Source organism: Hemitrygon akajei, chromosome 16, assembly GCF_048418815.1.
Source record: "Hemitrygon akajei chromosome 16, sHemAka1.3, whole genome shotgun sequence".
In the NCBI taxonomy this organism is placed as follows: Eukaryota; Metazoa; Chordata; class Chondrichthyes; order Myliobatiformes; family Dasyatidae; genus Hemitrygon; species Hemitrygon akajei.
This window is the reverse complement of record NC_133139.1, coordinates 68821473-68841968: the sequence shown is the minus strand read 5'-3', so window position 1 is coordinate 68841968 and position 20496 is coordinate 68821473. Positions and strand designations below refer to the sequence as shown.

Below are 20496 nucleotides of genomic sequence, written 5' to 3'. Positions count from 1 at the left end.
TCATTACCTTTGAACACGCTGAGTGGTTGTGCTGCGCAATATTATAAAAGGTTGCGATTTTCAGCCTTCCGAATTTTCTTCTGGAATGGAGAACGGCTTCATATAATCTCAAATTCAGCTTTATTACCCCTGAGATATGCCGTAAAAATTGTTTTGCGGCTGAGGTACAGTGCAATACCTATATTACAATTAAATATATTAGACTGTTACATATATAATAATAAGATATATATAGTACAAAAATAGAGCAAGATAGTGTTCATGAGTTAATAGACTATTCAAAAATCTAATGGTTAAGATTGAAGAAGGTATCTTTAGGCTCCTGTGCCTCCTCCTTGATGATAGTAATGAGAATAGTTATGATAGAGCTGACAGTCTACAACACTCTGCAGCTTTTTCCAATCATGTGCAAAGATTAGTATGGGGCCCTCCATACTAAACGGTGATGCACCAGTCAGATTGCTCTCCATGTAGAGCATCTGTAGAAATTTGTTAGTTTTTGATGGCATACCAAATCTCCTCCTCAATCTCCTAATGAAATATTGCCGCCAGCGTGCCACCTTCATGTTGGGCTCAGGATAGATCTTCAGAGATGTTGACATCCAGGAACTTGAAGCTGCTCACCCTTTCAGCTGCTGACCCCTCAATGAGGACTGGTGTGTGTTCCCTCGACTTCCCGTTTCTGAAGTCCACCATCAGTTCCTTGGTCCTACTGATGTTGAGTGGAGGTTGTTGTTGTTGTAACACCACTTAACCAACCGATCTAGCAAACACTTGCATGCCTCCTCGTCACCATCTGAGACTCTGCCACCAACAGTTGGGTCATCAGTGAGTTTATGGTTGGTGTTGGAGCTGTGCTTAGGCACACGGCAACAAGTTGTAAAGAGAGTAGAAATCTCAAGGACTACAAAATATTTTAATATTCCATTCTACTATTATGTACACGCCTGTGGAGCTGGGAAGTGAGGTTAATATAAGATGTTATGCTTTAACAAGTGAAGGCAATGAGCCAAATGAACTCCTTCCATGTTGTGCATGACTCTAATTCCAAAGCATTAAACTGTGCATTTTTTCTCTCCATATACTTATGTATTGGATTGCATTAGGTGTACATAGCTGACAGTGCAATTGGGTGAAGAGTTATACCACCAATGGTAGCACATTTGGCTGAGTAAGGATAATGAGGATTCAGTTTCCATTCTCAGTGCACAGAAATGTAGGTTGCTTTGGTAACAAGGAAGTCCTTTGTTGTCAGAGGTGCTGTAGAATCATAGAAATGGCCCTTTCAGTTCATCTCGTACATGTAGACAGCAGTGCTGGTCTATGCTAACCCCATATGCCTGCATTAGACCCAAATCCCTTTATTCTTTACCCATCCAGGTACTTATCCAAATGTCTTCTAAATGTTGAAATTGTATCTGCTCTGGCAATTTGTCGCAAATATTCACTACCTCTCAAATTTCTCCCTTGTCATCTTAAACCTGTGTCCACTAATTCTTGACTCCCCCGTCCTCGTAAAAAGTTTCTAACTGTGTCTCTTATCTATGACTCTCATAATTTTACAAACTTCTGTAAGGGAACCTCTTGCATCCCAGTGAGTGAAACACAGCCTGTCCAATTTGTCCTTGTAACTGAGACAAGAAAGACCTCAGATGCTGGAAATCCAAATCAACACTCATAAAATACTGAGGAACTCAGTGGGTCAGGCATCATCTATGGAGGAAAATGAACAGTCATTGTTTTAGACTGATGCCCTTTATCAGGGATCTTATACAGGATGTGAAGAGGAGTCCTATTGAATTTTCTTGGCACAGTTCATTTTACTCCATGGATGCTGCCTAACCATTCCTCCAGTGCATATTTCTCCTTATAACTACAGCCCTGCATTCCAGTCAAAGCGACATGCTAGTGAACCTCTTCCTCGCTGTCTCGTTTGCTACCACATTCACTATCTTTTGCATAAAATTTCAAGCACAGATCAAGTTTTCTCTCACAGTTGGATGCAGCAATGGAGTCATTCCTAGTGTCCTGCGCAACACTCATTCCTCAATCAATATCACTATAACTGATTTTCTGGTCATGATCTTATTGCTGCTTGCTGTACATAAATTAGCCTGCTTATATTATACCGGTAATAATGTCTACAGTTCAAAAGTACTGTTTTTGGTTTACAACGTTTTGCAACATCCTGGAATCATAAAGGATATGCTATAAATTTAAATCTTTCTTCATTCAGCTAACACAGAGTAGTGCAAAGGGCTATGAAGAGGCACCAAGAAAGGACACGACACAATAATAAAAAATTAAGGACATCACTGACTACGCAAGGAAAAACAACTTCGACTGTACCAGTGACACCTCCCTCCCTGACGCCCTCAACAACTTTTATGCACACTTCAAAACGTGCAACACCACGCCACCGTGAAAGCTACCTCCTGCCAGGAAAGCAGCCACTGTCTGCAACAGCAGCCAATGTAAGAAGGACTCTGCAGGGACTCAACCCCTGTAAGGCAGCCGGGCCAGACAATTTCCTAGGCCAAGTACTCAAGGAGTGTGCTCACTGACATCTTCATGGATATCTTCAGGACATCATTCATGCAGGCTGCTGTGTCCACATACTTCAAATCAGCTACCATCATCCCTGTACCAAAGAACTCTACGTTTTCAGATCTAAATGACTACCATTCAGTGGCATTGATGCTAATTTACATGAAGTGCTTTGAACTGCTGGTAATGTCACATATCAAATCCATTACTACTACATTGGACAGTCACCAGTATGCTTACGGACAGAACTGCTCTACGACAGATCCCATAGCATCTGTCACACACCTGGCCCTGTCATTAGAAAACAAGGACTCTTATGTCAGAGTACAGTTTCTGGATTTAATTTTGGTATTTAACACTATTGTCCCACAGACCTTAGTGAACAAACTCGTACTCCTCAGTCTAAATATGCAACTGGGTGTTGGACTTCCTAACCAACAGACCTCGGGTATTCACGATGCACAACTGCGCCCACCCTTCCCATTATCTTCAACATGGGTGCCCCCCCCCCCCCCCAGGGCTGTGTCCTGAGCCTATTTACACCCTACTCACACATGGCAGCGTGGCCAGACACCTGAGTAGTCGCATTGTCAAGTTCACCGATAGCATGACAATGGCGGGGCTTATCATGAACAACAATGAGGCAGCCTACAGAAGGAGGTGGAAGAGCTTGTTAACCTTTTCCTCAATGTCAACGAGACAAAGGAGATGGTTTTTGACTTCAGGAGAACTTGCACCACTCACACCCCTCCCTCCATCAACGACAGAGCAGTGGAAACTGCAAGCAGTTTCAAACTCCTGGGAGTTCACATCTCACAGAACTTCTCATGATTCCAGAACATATTACACACAACCAGGAAAGCTCAGCAATGCCTCTACTTTCTGAGGAGGCTGAAGAGAGCTGGACTATGCACACCTATACTTACATCATTCTAAAGATGCACAGTAGAGAACATCCTAAAAAGTTGCATCACTGCATGGTACGAACACTACACTGGTGGACAGAAGGCTCTACAAGCAGTAGTCAAAATTGCCCAGTGAATCACCGGCACCAGTCTATGTACAGAAAGGTGCCAGAAAAGGGCCAGTAGCAACATGAAGTATCCCACCCACCCTTCTCGTGGACTTTGTCCCACTCCCTTCAGAGAGGGGGCTGCGTAGCATCCACTCCAGGATCACCAGACTCAAAAACAATTACTTTCCTCAAGCAGTAAGGCTGACCAACACTTCCACCCACAAACCCACACTCCACTCCCCCAATCGCCACTACTTTATCACTTCCTGTCAGTCACCTTATCTACAGACACCCCCATGTCTAGTGTCACTTCATGGACATACAATAAATCTAGATATATAAGCTATCTTACGTATTTATATTTATTGTGTTTTTATCGTTATTGTGTTCCTTAACGTGCTTTTTATGTGCTGCGTCAGATCGGGAGTAACAATTATTTCATTCTCCTTTACACTTGTGAACTGGAAATGACATTAGACATTCTTAAAGGTCTTATGGGCATACAGAAAAATTGGAGAGGGTTCAGTCTTGACAAAAACTTACAAGGCTGTGAAGTCTTCGGAAGCCATTTCCCAATCCACATAAGAATGCAGGCTCAACCTTCAATCTGATCTCCAGGTGGATTTATTTATATATGTAAACTAAACAAGCTATGTGCCCCACACTGTGGTGAAGCATAGATTTCAGAGTGCTGGCAAATCACTTCCAGCAGAGGGTGCACAAAACCAAAAGAACTTTCCAGAAGCTTCAGCACTGTAGCCACTTACTGGAAGTTAATACTTGGAGAAAAGTCCCATTGCAAGGGGGCAGAGTTCCCAGTGAGAAAGGAAATAGGTTTCAGTTGGCATAGTAACAATCACATTACCTGATTAATCTTGCCAAAAAAGCAGGTACAGACCTACATGATTTATGAATAGTGATCAAACTCCAGTTGTTTGTTGAAGGAGCATAAACCCTTGAGAGTCACAAGGCATAGAATAATTAACACACGCAGGCCATTTGGCCCATTGTATCTATACCACTTCTTTGAAAGGACTATCCATTGAGCCCCACTGTTCCTAATCCTTCCCATATCCCTTCAAGTTCTGCTCATTCATGCATACAAATGGTGGATCTTGCTGAAGAATTTAGCATGTTGGCCTGACTCAAATCAAAGAGGCCTTGGGAGGGAGATCCCCCTCTTTGATACAGTTGCCATGGAGAAATGAGTAAGTGTTAGCAGTAACATGGTTAATACAAACAGGAACTGCAGCCTGTTTCAGTTTGGAATTTGCTAGAGGCAATGGCGTACATGGCTACTGTCCACTTAATGCTAGGGGTAAAGAGCAATATGGAAGGACTAATTAAATAGTTCGTTTAACAAGCTGGCATAATCACAACAGATCATTTGGGTTCTTTCTGGAAACTTCTCATAAAAGACTCCCAATCATTACAGTATTTTAAACCAATCTGTACATTGCAATACTGTTTGAGGATGCATTGAGGAAGTAGTATATTGATGTGAAAATCATACTTGGAACTTCACTTGCATCATCTGACACTCAGTTTCAGTGCTTCTTGCATGAATTGTGGCTATTTTAAAATGTACAATTGTGTCAGGCCAATAGCTGACACTTCCAGAAAGGATTCAATTGTGTGACGTATCTTCTTCTTAGGCAGTCTTTCAGGGCCAAGGATGATTTGCTGCTGCTCCAGTTTTGGATATTTTGAAGAGGTGAAAGTGGCCTATGCTGGAACTGCAGACTCTATCACAAGTTGAGCAGAAGATGATTTTGGGACGATGTGCATTTCTGCGGTTTGCGTAAGACTTGTGTGTCTTCCCGTCATCAAAACTGAGGGCTCTCATTGCCTCCTAAATGCTTCTCCATTTAGAGTAAGGATCCCCACTAGCCAGGTAGAAGCTACATTTTTTTCAAGGTGATTTTGAGAACATCTTTGAGACACTTTTTCTGCCTTCCTGGAAATGCCTGTCTATACAGAGCTCAAAGTATATAGAGCTCAGAGCTCAAGTTATTTTGGGAGTCTTCTGCCAGGCTACCAACAATGCATCTCAACACTGCAAGAGCCCTGCTGATGAAATTACTGACCTTGGAAAGTTGATCATCATTTCTATACCTCTCCTGCCAAATGTTTTATAGGATTTTGTTGACATAATATTGATAGTGATTCTTCAAAACTAAAGACTTCTACAGTAGGTTATGATTGACTTCAGAGCAGCAGTAATCACCTGATGTATGGATCACTATAGACTAGGCGCTTGAGGCTTTGGCCTTTGTGCAACCTCAGTCAGCCAAAGACAGCCTGCTGCACTGGGGAGTGGTGAATTCTGTTGTCAACACTTGCCTTCATTCAAAGGTGTTCTCAGGCTGCCTTGATAAAGTGGAGGATTGTTTGTGGTGCCACTGAGAACCTTAAGAACCTTAATGATGGTCCTGAGGTAAGAAAATTAATAGACAGTTTCAAGCCTCTGGCTGTGGTTATTGATTGTCATCGTGTTTTGTGGCAAAGGAAGATTGATAGAGGGCCTTACCCTTCTGGATTTTGTATGTGAAGACCATCCTTTTGTATACTTCATTGAAGGAGTCAATAACATGCCACTTGATTTCTAAGGTTGCGGTTATCTTGATTCTGAGGTAGAGGCAATGATAATTGAAGAGCTTCCTGCTCGAACTTTAGACCAATTCCACTCCATTTGGAAGCTTGTTGGAAATGAGGTGCAGCATTTTAGAGAGGAAGTTGATGTGTTGGAAGGTTCAGTGCTTGCTTGGTCCTTTTCTGTGCTAGTATTGAATGGACCAGTCTGATAGGACCACAGCTTATATACTGTATAATTGTGTGGCAGATGTAGAATGGTAATGAATTTTTGAAGGCAGACACATTGGAGTACGATTCTTCATAATCTGTCTTTGCAACGGTGTCAACCACTTATGTAAAAATATTCAAAAATATTATGTACTATGTATGATTGGAGCTGTGCTTTATTTTTCATTGATTTTTCACATGTGGTATCTCTTGATGGAATTTTCCTTATGAGTCTGAGGGGAACTTTTCATCCACTGAGAGAAGGCCATTGGAGAAGATCCTTGTGAAGATTTTCATGCAGTAGATTCTAGGAAATGTCACTAAAATGACCATAATCAGATGTCTCCTTTCTTGGATATCTTCTCATATGAGAATCATGAATTAGTGCCAGAAGTACTTTTCCACCAAGTTTTAATATCTTGGATGGAATTTCTCTGCTCTGGTGGCCTTGTACAGAATAATGGTCCTCGCATTTAGCATTCAGGGTTAAGAAATTACTTCCCCAAACTGCATGAAGAAGCAAATTATTTGCTTGAGGCAGGCAAAAGCAAACTCCATTGGAAGTACATAAACTATCTGTGAATTTGTATCACTTTAATTGACGTATAAAGTACTGACAGTGGTATTTCATCCATTGTCCATCATTCTGCTCCTATCATCAACTGCAGATGAGATAGGATTAAGTACTTTCAGGCTCAAGATTAAGTATCTCACCCTGGATTTGGTAATATTTTTGCTTAATGGACTTGCATTCAAACTAGCATAGTGTCCTAGGTTATAAAGTCGTATTCCACTCTACAATTTGAAGTTACATCTCTGTGACTTACATGAATTGTTTGAAAGATATCCTTAGTTCTATTTTACCACTAATTGTGATTTTCTCAGAATCAAAGAACAGTGCTCCTGTTCATTAATGTTAAGTAAAATGTCTTATAATACATATAATATGCATGCTGTTAAGCCAAATTGCCTGTTTCTGTACTGCCTACACTTCATAGTATTTTGAAAAAATAGGCCTTGGGCTTGGGAAACCATTCTCTAATTCAAGAAGCACTCATGCCAAATAGAACTCCCCCATGTGCTGCAAACTTAAGTCAAATCATGGATTGAACCTTTTAATTCTCTTCACTTGCTATAGTTCTATTATTTTCTGTTTCTTGAGCCACTAATGAAGCAAGGGGATTTGAAAAGGCTTTAATTGCCTGTCAACATTTTGTTCGAAACAACCAATTATAAATGCAATTTGCTACACCAAGTGAAACAGTGAAATATTTTCCCTTCCTATTCTCAGGACCTTAACTCCCTTTATGACTTAAGTGCATTAGAGTGAAATGTTGGTAATATTTACTACATGATATTCTTATTTTGTACTCACATTTCCTGGTCTCTTGGTTTCCAATCCTGTACAAATGACTTTTCACTCCAGGCTGGTGTCTATCCCTTAGTAACTAATGAAGAAGTGAAAAAGGTAAACAATCCCTAATAAAGGCTCAATGTCCAGAGAACAGTACATCCAGGAAGTCTTGCCAGCTACAATCAGACCTTTAAATATATTCAAGTATATTTTAACCATGCCTGGTTTATTCTTGCCTAGTTTAGACTTGCCTGTTTGATCATTTGTAGGTTTTCATGGAATTCCTTTGAGCCAGCTATGAATGGCATTTGGGGTAATGTACTGACACGTCTACTCTGAACACATTGTCGAATATGTGCAGACTCAAACTATTAAAAAATAATTCACTGAGAAATAATATATTTGTATCTTGTCTTAATTATCAGTGCACCTTTTCCTTGTTTTGTTTCTCTTTTTAAGTTTCCTCTATTTTGTTTATCTTTGCTCAGTCTTGAGTTTATCTGCCCTGTGCGGAGTGATTCCCAAGTCCTAGCCTGTGACTTCTGCAAACCAATCCCTATGTAAAGATTCTTTATTCAACTCCATGTTTGTCTCTGGTCTCCACTGAACTTCCACTGGTTGAAGATATGGAACTTCATCATAACAACCCTAGTTCAAATCCAGCCTGACTTACAGCAAGACTGAGCCACAACATGGACCCAGCAGAGAATTAACAGCTCTAATCAGTGCTGGCTAGCCAGGAAACCATGATGAGTAGACATGAGCATGTGCTCCAGCAGATCGTGACTACCCTGCAGACACATCACCGAGATCATCCAGCTGAGCCGGCAAACTCCTGCTGCCACATAAACTCCCGAGTCTCTGAACCTGCCAGTGCCCAAGCGATTTGGTGATAGTCCAGGGACCTGTCGAGGTTCTGTTACTCAGTGTCCTCTGGCTTTCAAGCTGCATCCCACCAAGTTCCCCTATAACCACTGCAAATTGGCCTATGTCATCTCTCTAGGGTCTGGCAAAACTCTTGACTGGCCATGGTGCTCTTGGAGAAGAACTCTTCAAATTGTGCAAATGTACACCAGGCAGATGAAGAGGGTGCTTGACCACCCAGTCATCATATAAGAGGCGGCCAACTGGCTCCTCCAACTTCTTCAGGTATCTGTAGCATGGCTAACTACACAATCAAGTTTCACATCCTGGTGTTAATGGGCATGTACTGCCATGGGTTATCAGGAGAAATTGAAACCCATCCGGGTTGACAATTGTCCCCAGGAAAGGACAGCACTGCACCGAGACCTCTAGTACTGCCAGTCTCTGAGCCCCTCCAGCTTCATCATTCTTGATGTAGTCATGCACCCTTCCCCTTCAGCTCCCTTAAACTTACTCCAGAGGAATTGATGTACCTTGACAGAGCACGGCTTTCTTCAATTGAACGGGACTGGAGAATGAAGGGAAAGTGTTGCCTCTACTGTAGTGAGTCAGGCCATTTCCATTCTGCCTGGTCAGACTCATCTGGGGAAGGGGTGTGACAGGTTCCACAACTCCTCCCAGGTCTGCTACTTCCAGAGTCGTGCTGCCTGCCTCCATCTCATGGGAGAGCAGCAACATGCCTTTGGAGCTTTCATGGATTCTGACATGGACCTAGGTTTAGCAAGATATCTCCAGGTTCCTCTGGTCCCTCTTGACCAATCAGTCATAGCCACAGCTCTGGGCCCTGGGAGGGTCTCACTGCTCCCATATGTCTACATATAGAACATACCAACACGGCCCTCTTTCACCTTATTCATTCTCTGGAGATCTCGTTGATCTTGGGACACACCTGGTTGGCCCTCCACAGCCAACAAATTACCGGTGCACTCCATGGATGGTCTTGTTGTTGCCAGGCCCCCTGCCTACCCACCTCCTAGGCTGCCTCCTGCTGCCTCTCCCGAGCTGTCCTGAGTTCTGCCCACGTATGCAGAAGTGTTAGAGGGTGTTAGTAAGAAAAGGGTCTCTACACTCCTGGCTCATCGAACCTATGTCTGCACAAATGAATTGGTGCCCATGTAGGGTATAATGTAATTAGTGAAGATATACAGAATTCACAACCACCGACATTGAATTGGGGTTCACTTTAAAAGATAGGTCTGGTGTGATTACATAATTACCCTTACCATGCTTTGTATTCAGTTTTTTGGTGTTCAATAAATGAGTTGCTATGGTTTTTTTCCTTAAACATAAAATGCCTCGCATTGTTTTTTTTTGCGAAAACCTACACTGGTGACCCCGATGCTTTAGGATGATTCCAGGGTTACTGAACATATTCACCAACACAGTCATTTTGAAACTGCCAGAGCTTTGGGAGCAAAATGCCGTCACTTGGTTTTGTACAAGCCAAGGTCCAATTTGAGCTACAAGAAATCACTCAGACCACACCAAATTCTACTATGTGGTAGCATTGATCAAAAACTCCATGGCTGGAGAGTGGTGAGTTTATTAGAACACGCACCTGAGCACGATAAATACCAATCGCTGAAAACTCACCTTTCATAGAAATTTGGACCATCAGAGTCTGAACACGCCAAACAGTTGCCGTCTTTGCCCAGCCTCGGTGTCTCTCCTGAGAAATCACCATCCTTGTTTTATTTTTAAAGAACTCTTCATGCAGCAAATGCACGATCAAGTTCGCATAGCCCTCGCTTATGCACTTGAGGAGAATTATAGTGAGCTTACTAAAATGGTTGATAGTCTACGCTCATCCAGGCTGCTGTACATAATTTTTCTGCTTTTCCCTGCTTCAGTAAGTCGGGTCAGTGAGGCCTCCAACATAAGCACACAAAACAGACAATGCCAAGTCTATGTTTTTACCACGCTCACTTTGGTGCAAATGCTAAGAAGAGCCGATCACCTTGCAGCTTCAACATTGCCAGCACATCAGGACATCAGGGGTCTGTGAAAACTGTGGATTCCAGCTGCCAAGGTGGTCTACTGTTCATTACGGACTCTCTTTCAGGGTGACACTTCCTGTGTGACATGGATGCTCAAGTGAGTGTGCTGCCAGCATCACCTATTGATGAGAAGGCAATGAACAACAAAACCTCCCTGGAGGCCGCCAACGGCAGTAGGATCCACATTTGATTGATTGACGCTGTGCTTCAGTGGACATTACCCATCCTTTGTCCTGGCTAAAGTAGCTAGACTTCTGCTTGGTGCAGATTTCTTGTGTGCTCAAGGACTGTTGGTCGATCTAAGAAATGCCAGCTTGTGGATGTCAAGGGTGTCAGGGCTTGTTACCCTGGTCTCCCAGTAAGTTCCCCACAACAACTCTGTCAAGCGCATGTACCACTGCATGTGAGTTTATCCAACTGCTGGGTGAATTCCCAAACCTCACCAAGCCCACATTTCTATACTACAGACACAGAACATGGGTTCAAGCACCACATTCCCACCACATGGCCCACCAGTCCATGCCCGCACACATAGACGACCCTGAAAAGCTGGCAATTGCAAAGGCTGCATTTGCCAATATGGAAAGACTTGGCATTGTACGCTGGTCAAGTACCCGCTGGGCTTCGCCCCTCCGTATGGTCCCTAAATATGATTGTGGTTGCCAAACATATAGCAATGAGGTCTTAATGAGGTCACCAACCCTGACTGTTATCCGGTCCCACAAATGCAAGATTTTTCGGCACAATTAGCCGGAAAGATCATTTTTTCCTAAGTCAGTTTAGTTAGGAGTTACCGTCAGGTGCCCGTGCACTTGGACATTCCCAAAACAACTGTGATAACCCCATTCAGCCTCTTTAAGTTTCTACACCCGGCGTTTGAGCTGAAAAATGCAGTACAGACTTTCCAACAGCTGATGAGCTCAGTATTAAAAGACAGATTTTCTTTTTGTCTACCTGGATGACATACCTGCCTCCTGTGCATCGAAATTCGAACGCATATCTCATCTCTGCACTCTCTTCGAGCGCTTAAGCCAACACAGTTTGGTTATTAACTGCTAAATGCCAGTTTGGGTTGTCAACCATTGACATTGTTGGCCATCGCATCTCCACAGAAGGTGCAAAACCACTCCATCAAAAGTAGCCGCTATTAGAGAATTCCCACCACTTCACACTACAGGAGTTTTCAAGTATGGTGAATTTCTATCACTGCTTCATTCCACAAGCTGCTGAACTTGTGCTCACACTGCATAATGCATTTAAAGGCAATGCCCCTAATCAAGTGCTTGACTGGTCAGCAAACATGAGCAGGGCATTTGATGATGCCAAACAAGTTTTTTCCAACATGACCCTACCGATGCATCTGCTCCCCAATGCACCTGTGGCCATTTAGTCATTACTACTGACATTTCAGCCTGTGCTGTGGTTGGAGGTGTGTGGCAGCTGCTCGCCTTCTTCAGCCGGGAGCTCCGTCCCCCCGAAATGAAGTAAAGCATGTTTGACCACAAGCTTCTCAGTCTCTATCTGGCTGCACATCATTTCTGGCCTGTGACCATCAAACTTTACAACTCCTCCCTCGAAGTGTCAGACACCCTGAGCCAATAGGCTGGTCCTAGACTAATTTCCACTTGGCATAATTTACTTATAATCATTTAATTATTTATGGGTTTATATTGCTATATTTCTACACTATTCTTGGTTAGTGCGACTGTAATGAAACCCAGTTTCCCTCGGGATCAATAAAGTATGTCTGTCTGTCTGTTTTCTAGAGGGTCGCCATTTCACCACAAATGACCACAAACCCCTAATCCATCTGCCACTTCTCAGCCCAGATTGACAGAATATTATACCCTCGGTCTGCATGGTAGCAATGCCACCTGGGCTACATATCAGAGTTCGCAACTGATATACAACATATAGAAACATAGAAAACATACAGCACAATACAGGCCCTTCAGCCCACAAAGCTGTACCAAACATGTCCCTACCTTAGAACTACCTAGACTTTACCCATAGCCCTCTTCTAAGCTCCATGTAGCCATCCAGGAGCCTCTTAAAAGACCCTATTGTTTCCTCCTCCACCACCGCCGCCGGCAGCCCATTCCACGCACTCACCACTCTCTGAGTAAAAAACTTATCCCTGACATCTCCTCTGTACCTACTTCCAAGCACCTTAAAACTATGCCATCTTGTGCTAACCATTTCAGCCCTGGGGAAAAGCCTCTGACTATCTACATGATCAATGCCTCTCATTATTTTGTACTCCTCTATCAAGTCACCTCTCATCCTCCGTCGCTCCAAGGACAAAAGGTCGAGTTCACTCAACCTATTCTCATAAGGCATGCTCCCCAATCCAGGTAATATCCTTATAAATCTCCTCTGCGCCCTTTCTGTAGTTTCCACGTCCTTCCTGTAGTGAGGTGACCAAAACTGAGCACAGTACTCCCAAGTGGGGCCTGACCAGGCTCCTATATGGCTACAACATTACCTCTCAGCTCTTAAATCTCAAACCTCAATTGAGTTTTTTTTAACTCAATCTCATGATTGATGAAGATCAATGCACCGTATGCCTTCTTAACCACAGAGTCAACCTGCATAGCAGCTTTGAGTGTCCTATGGACTCGGACCCCAAGATCCCTCTGATCCTCCACACTGCCAAGAGTCTTACCATTAATATTATATTCTGCCATCATATTTGACCTAACAAAATGAATCATCTCACACTTATCTGGGTTGAACTCCATCTGCCACTTCTCAGTCATTTTGCATCCCATCAATATCCCGTTGTAACCTCTGACTGCCCTCCACACTATCCACAACACACCCAACCTTTGTGTCATCAGCAAATTTACTAACCCATCCCTCCACTTCCTCATCCAGGTCATTTATAAAAATCACAAAGAGTAGGGTTCCCAGAACAGATCCCTGAGGCACACCACTGGTCACCAGCCTCCGTGCAGAAAATGACCCATCTACAATCACTCTTTGTCTTCTGTGGACAAGCCAGTTCTGGATCCAGAAAGCAATTGCCCCTTGGATCCCATACCTCCTTACTTTCTCAATAAGCCTTGCATGGGGTACCCATAATGCCTTGCTAAAATCCATATACACTACATCTACAGTTCTACCTTCATCAAAGTGCTTAGTCACATCCTCAAAAAATTCAATCAGGCTCGTAAGGCACGACCTGCCCTTGACAAAGCCATGCTGACTATTCCTAATCATATTATGCCTCTCCAAATGTTCATAAATCCTGCCTCTCAGGATCTTCTCCATCAACTTACCAACCACTGAAGTAAGACTCACTGGCCTATAATTTCCTGGGTTATCCCTACTCCCTTTCTTGAATAAGGGAACAATATCCTCAACCCTCCAATCCTCCGGAACCTCTCCCATCCTCATTGATGATGCAAAAATCATCGCCAAAGGCTTAGCAATCTCCTCCCTGGCTTCCCGCAGTAGCCTGGTGTACATCCCGTCCAGTCCCTGTGACTTATCCAACTCGATGCTTTCCAATAGCTCCAGCACACCCTCTTTCATAACATCTACATTCTGAAGCTTTTCAGTCCACTGCAAGTCATCCCCACAATTGCCAAGTAGTGAATACTGAAGTATTTATTAAGTATTTCCACTATTTCCTCCGGTTCCATACACACTTTCCCACTGTCACACCTGATCGGTCCTATTCTCTCACGTTTTATCCTCTTGCTCTTCATATACTTTTAGAATGCCTTTGAGTTATTCCTAATCCTGTCTGCCAAGGCCTTCTCATGGCCCCTTCTGGCTGTCCTAATTTCATTCTTATGCTCCTTCCTGCTAGCCTTATAATCTTCTAGATCAGGGGTCGACAACCTTTTTGCCTCTGTGGGCCAGATCGCATATTAATGAGCGGACAGTGTGCCAGATAAATGCCATAAAAAACTTGAAATATGGGATCTATCCATTTAAATACATCTAGTTATGTTTTGCCTCAAATTAATGAATAACACATGCTATAAAACCCCACGGGCCATAGGTTGCCTACCCCTGTTCTAGATTCATTTCATTACCCAGTTTTTTGAACCTTTCGTACATTCTTATTTTCCTCTTGACTAGATTTACAACAGCCTTTGTCCACCATGGATCTTGTACTTACCATCCTTTCCATGTCTCATTGGAACATACCTACTCAGAACCCCATGCAAGTATCCCCTGAACATTTGCCACATTTCTTCTGTACGTTTCCCTGAGAACATCTGTTTTCAATTTATGCTTCCAAGTTCCTGCCTGATAGCCTCATAGTTCCCCTTAATCCAATTAAATGTTTCCCTAACTTATCTGTTCCTATTCCTCTCCAATCCTATGGTAAAGGAGATAGAATTGTGAACACTATCTCCAAAATGCTCTCCCACTAAGAAATCCGACACCCGACCAGGTTCATTTCCCAATACCACATCAAGTACAGCCTCTCCTCTTGTAGGCTTATCTACATATTGTGTCACAAGAAACCTTCCTGAACACACCTAACAAACTCCACCGCATCTAAACCCCTCACTCTAGGGAGATGCCAATCAATATTTGGGAAATTAATATCTTCCTCCACAACAACCCTGTTCTTATTACTCCTTTCCAGAATCTGTCTCCCTATCTGCTCCTCAATGTCCCTGTTACTATTGGGTGGTCTATAAAAAATGCCCAGTAGAGTTATTGACCCTTTCCTAATCCTAACTTCCACCCACTGAGACTCTATAGACAACCCCTCCATGACTTTCTCCTTTTCTGCAGCCATGACACCATCTCTGATCAACATTGCCATGCCCCCGCCTCTTTTTCCTCTCTTCCTATCCTTTCTGAAACATCTAAAGCCTAAACCTTGAACCATAGAACCATAGAACCATAGAACATTACAGCACAGAAACAGGCCTTTTGGCCCTTCTTGGCTGTGCTGAACCATTTTTCTGCCTAGTCCCACTGACCTGCACCTGGACCATATCTCTCCATACACCTTTCATCCATGTACCTGTCCAAGTTTTTCTGAAATGTTAAAAGTGAGCCCGCATTTACCACTTAATCTGGCAGCTCATTCCACACTCCCACCACTCTCTGTGTGAAGAAGCCCCCCCCCCCAATGTTCCCTTTAATCTTTTCCCCCTTCACCCTTAACCTATGACCTCTGGTTTTTTTTCTCCCCTAGCCTCAATGGAAAAAGCCTGCTTGCATTCACTCTATCTAAACCCATCATAATTTTATATACCTCTATCAAATCTCCCCTCATTCTTCTACACTGCAGGGAATAAAGTCCTAACCTATTCAACCTTTCTCTGTAACTCAGTTTCTCAAGTTCTGGCAACATCCTTGTAAACCTTCAAGTCCTGGCAACATCCTGCCATTCTTACCCTTGCACCATCCAAGTCTCTGTAATGGCCACAACATCATAGCTCCAAGTGCTGATCCACACTTTAAGCTTATCCGCTTTATTCATGATACTCCTCACATTAAAACAGACACATCTCAAACCATCGGACTGAGCGCATCCCTTCTCTATCACCTACTATCCTTCCTTTCGCACTGTCTCCAAACTTTCTCTATTTGTGAGCCAACCTCCCTTTCCTCTCGCAAACACAAGGAAATCTGCAGATGCTGGAAATTCAAGCAACACACACAAAATGCTGGTGGAACAGGCCAGGCACCATCTATAGGAAGAAGTACAGTTGACGTTTCTGGCCAAGACCTTTCGTCAGGACGAACTGAAAAAAAAGATAGTAAGAGATTTGAAAGTAGGAGGGGGAGGGAGAAATCCGAAATGATAGGAGAAGACAGGAGGGGAAGGGGTGAAGCTAAGAGCTGGAAAGGTGATTGGCAAAAGGGATACAGAGCTGGAGAAGGGAAAGGATCCTGGGATGGGAGGCCTAGGGAGAAAGAAAGGGGGAGGGGAGCACCAGAGGGAGATGGAGAACAGGCAAGGAGTGATTGTGAGAGGGGCAGAGAGAGAAAAAATAAGGAAGAGAGAAAAAAGGGGGGGAATAAACAAATAAATAAGGGATGGGGTAAGAAGGGGAGGAGGGGCATTAACAGAAGTTAGAGAAATCAATGTTTATGCCATCAGGTAGGAGGCTACCCAGACAGAATATAAGGTGTTGTTCCTTCAACCTGAGTGGGGCTTCATCTTGACAGTAGAGGAGGCCATGGATAGACATATCAGAATGGGAATGGGACGTGGAATTAAAATGTGCGGCCACTGGGAGATCCTGCTTTCTCTGGCGGACAGAACGTAGGCGTTCAGCGAAATGGTCTCCCAGTCTGCGTCGGGTCTCACCAATGTATAAAAGGCCACACCGGGAGCACCGGACACAGTATACCACACCAGCCAACTCACAGGTGAAGTGTCACCTCACCTGGAAGGACTGTCTGGGGCCCTGAATGGTGGTGAGGGAGGAAGTGTAAGGGCAGGTGTAGCACTTGTTCCATTTACAAGAATAAGTTCCAGGAGGGAGATTGGTGGGAAGGGATGGGGGGGGGAACAAATGGACAAGGGAGTCGCGTAGGGAGCGATCCCTGCGAAAAGCAGAAAGGTGGGGGGGGGGAGGGAAAGATGTGCTTGGTAGTGGGATCCCCTTGGAGGTAGCGGAAGTTACAGAGAATTATATCTGGAGGCTGGTGGGGTGGTAGGTGAGGACAAGGGGAACCCTATCCAGAGTGCAGTGAGTGCATACAGAGGACCAACCAGGTCCTGGAGAAGACCCTGAGGTGACATGTCGGGTAACCTAACCATTCGGAGTGATCATCAGCTCTGGGAAATTTGCTCAGAACATTCTGTGTCATGATCAAAGGGTCTAGCTTTCCACCAAAGACCTTCCTCTACGGGTTACCTCTCAGAAACTGGCACCATGCTACATCAGACCGTACAACCCAGTCACTTACCATCTCCAGCTGCCCGACGCCATGCGTATCAGCCCACCTTCCATTTCTCCCTTCTGTGTAGTCTGCTAGCACCGGTCCTGAGTGCCCCCAGCTCCTCACATCATCGACGGTCAGCTGGTGTATGTCTGTCGGCTTCTGGATTCCCATCTGGTTTGCGACCCAGAGAAAAGTTACGGGTTCCCTCCCGTGATACTCTGGACCCAGACCTGATCAGAGGCACCCACTGCCACCACCCAGATAACCCTGGGCCATCAGGTACCAGTCACAGGGGGTAGGGTCCTGTCATGCTTTGATCTGACCACTGAGACACACCTGGATCCTCCACTCCTCCTCCCCTGATTATTAGTTAATTATTTTCACCAGTGTCTTGTTCCAGTTACCAGTTTATGTGTGCCTTGTGTCTCTATCGAAGTTCCCTTTGCTTTGTTTGATTTTGCTCAGTCTTGAGTCTACCCACCCTGTCTGTAGTGATTGTCAAGTGTGTTTTCTACAAACCAATCCTCAAGTAAAGATCCTTTATTCAACTCCATGCTCACCTCTCTCTGCATCTGAGTTCACCTGGTAGTCTACTGGTTAAAGGTACGGAACGTCGCCATAACAACCTGGATTCAAACCCAGCCTGGCAGCCACCTGAGTTATAGAAGGTCCATGTTCAAGTGAGATCAGGGTGAAAACTGACAGTAAACATCATTAGCTTTCACTCTCTTCTTGTTACTAACATCAGCAGGAGGCACAGGAACCTTGGGTCCCACACCACTAGATTCAGAAACATTTATTACCCTACAATCATCAGGCTCTTGAACCAGTGTGTGATTGTTACTCTTAATTGCTGTTTAACTGCATGAGTAGATCGGTGTAATATCACAGTAGTACTCTGGGCAATATGTGTCTAATCCCTGTATGGCAATTCGGATATAAAATAATGATTCTTTGGAAATAAAATAATAACTCTGTCAAATGATCATATAAAGCCCTAACTGGTTAATTGCAGTGGAGACGCAAGGCTGCAGATGCTGTAGGAACTCAGCCAGTAAAGCAGCATCTGTGGGAGGGAGGGCAATATCAATGTGTTGTTTCAAAACCCTGTATCAGAACTGATGAATTGCATGAGCCATGGGTGGGAAGGGGCTGGACAAGAAGAGACAGGAGAAGGTGAGGTATGTAGAGATACGTTTGGTGGGACATTGCAGTTTGTTATTATGATACAGCCTGGATCCTGTGACTCTAGTTTCATAGAATGATCTGGTGTATCCCAACAAGACTCTCATCTATATCTAACAGAAGGAGGCTTACCTATGTGGGAGTTCATCCAACATAAGACTGTATGCTTTAAGAAGGTAACTCACATCACTGACTCAAGGGAAAACAGGGATAGTCAATAAATGTTGGGTTTCTCAAGCAGAATTCAGCTGGTCTTGTCAGCTATGACCATTTTCAGGAATTAATTAAAAATAAATTCTTGCAATGTAATCAACAACTCGAAAGAAAGACAGGTCTTTGTTTAGATGATGTTCTTGTGAGTGTAATAAAGGTTGTCATCTCTTTATGGAACAGGCAGTTACCGTATATTAAATTCTGCATCAGAATTACTTAATACCATCTAATGCTCATTAGAGACATCATTAATTGAATAAAACCTTGCATTAGTGGGATGAAATCAACTATAAACTTTCATAGAACGAGGGTGACAGTGTAGTGTAGTGTTTAGTGAAAGTGGATTACAGCACCAGCAGCTTGGGTTCAATTCCACCGCTGTCTGCAAGGTGTTTGTATTTTCTCCCGTGACTGTGTGGGTTTCCTCCCACATTCCAAAGATGTACAGGTTAGTAGCTTAATTGATCACCTGGTATAATTGGGCAGCGTGGGCTCATTGGGCCAGAGGAGCCTGTTACCATGCTGTATCTCTAAATTTAAAAAAAATTAAAAGTTGTGCATTTAGTCTAACACCCTCTTTTTGAAAGATACTGTTTAAATTGCTTCTAGCACCCTTTCAAACCCCTCTCAAAAATAAACATTATATAACACAATTTCTCACTCCCTCTTTTTTTCAGAATTTTCTCACATCTGTATTTTTTTTAACAGGTCTTCTTACAGAGAAAGGGAGGAGAAAAAAGTTTTCCTATCTATCAAGCACTACAATTTTGGATTCTTCCTATAATCCTCCTCTAACTTTTTTGCTCACAGATATCCTAAAGTACATGACTGTAGAGTGAGTTACAGGAAGAAAATTAAGTCAGTTATCATCAGAAATTCTGCAGGAATAGCATAGAATTATATTGATCATACATAAGAGAAAAACTATTTAGTTAATACTCCTATATATGCACCTATAAACTTTTTCCCACTCTTCTTTCTCAATTTATCCCTCTATCCATTCTTCCTCATGACTTTATCTAGATTCAAATGCACCTGTGATACATGGAACAACTATTCTTCACCATAATGAACTGCATATTTCCACCCATCTCCAGCCAGAAAATTTCTTTTGCTGTATATATTATTGATCACCTTAATCTCATGGCTCCTAGTCTGTTATGGAACCTTCTCTGTTCCTGCCCCAACAAACCCTGCCGTAATTGCTATCAAATGAGGGTAACCAATTCTCTTCTCAGGGAATCCCAATCCGTTCATTTTTTCCTGAAAGAGATGACCTCCTAAAGTTCAGTAAGCAGTCTTGTGAATCTTTTCTGTACCTTCTCGTGTACTTTGTTATCCTTTTCTAATATAGGTACCAGAATATTTTTCATTAAGTAAATTCAAAACTGATAAGGATAAATGGTTAGATTAATGATTCCCAATGGGGACAGTTACATGCCCTAAAGGGACATTAGGGAAAATAGAAGTTGTTGGGAATTGTTCAAGATTCATGGGAGGGTGGAGTGCAGTAAGTGGCACCCTAACTGGAGATACGAGACCCTACCGACCATTAGTAGAGCAGGCACTTCCAAATAAAAGAATGA

At 43.3% G+C, this 20496-nt stretch overlaps 2 long non-coding RNA genes across 2 annotated transcripts in view; one reads left to right on the top strand and one right to left on the bottom strand.

The window, feature by feature from the left end:
• Positions 1–7817, bottom strand: part of LOC140740154 (uncharacterized) — a 43845-nt gene extending 36028 nt beyond the window's left edge. Inside the window, exons 1-2 of the long non-coding RNA XR_012101803.1 lie at positions 7740–7817; positions 8–178 (exon numbers count right to left, since the gene is read on the bottom strand). This is a non-coding gene — a long non-coding RNA (uncharacterized lncRNA). The remainder of the gene's footprint in view (positions 1–7; positions 179–7739) is intronic.
• LOC140740155 (uncharacterized) lies at positions 29–8115 on the top strand. The gene is made up of 2 exons (XR_012101804.1): positions 29–164; positions 2237–8115. It is a non-coding gene; the product is annotated as an uncharacterized lncRNA (long non-coding RNA).
• Positions 8116–20496: the final 12381 nt, after the last annotated feature.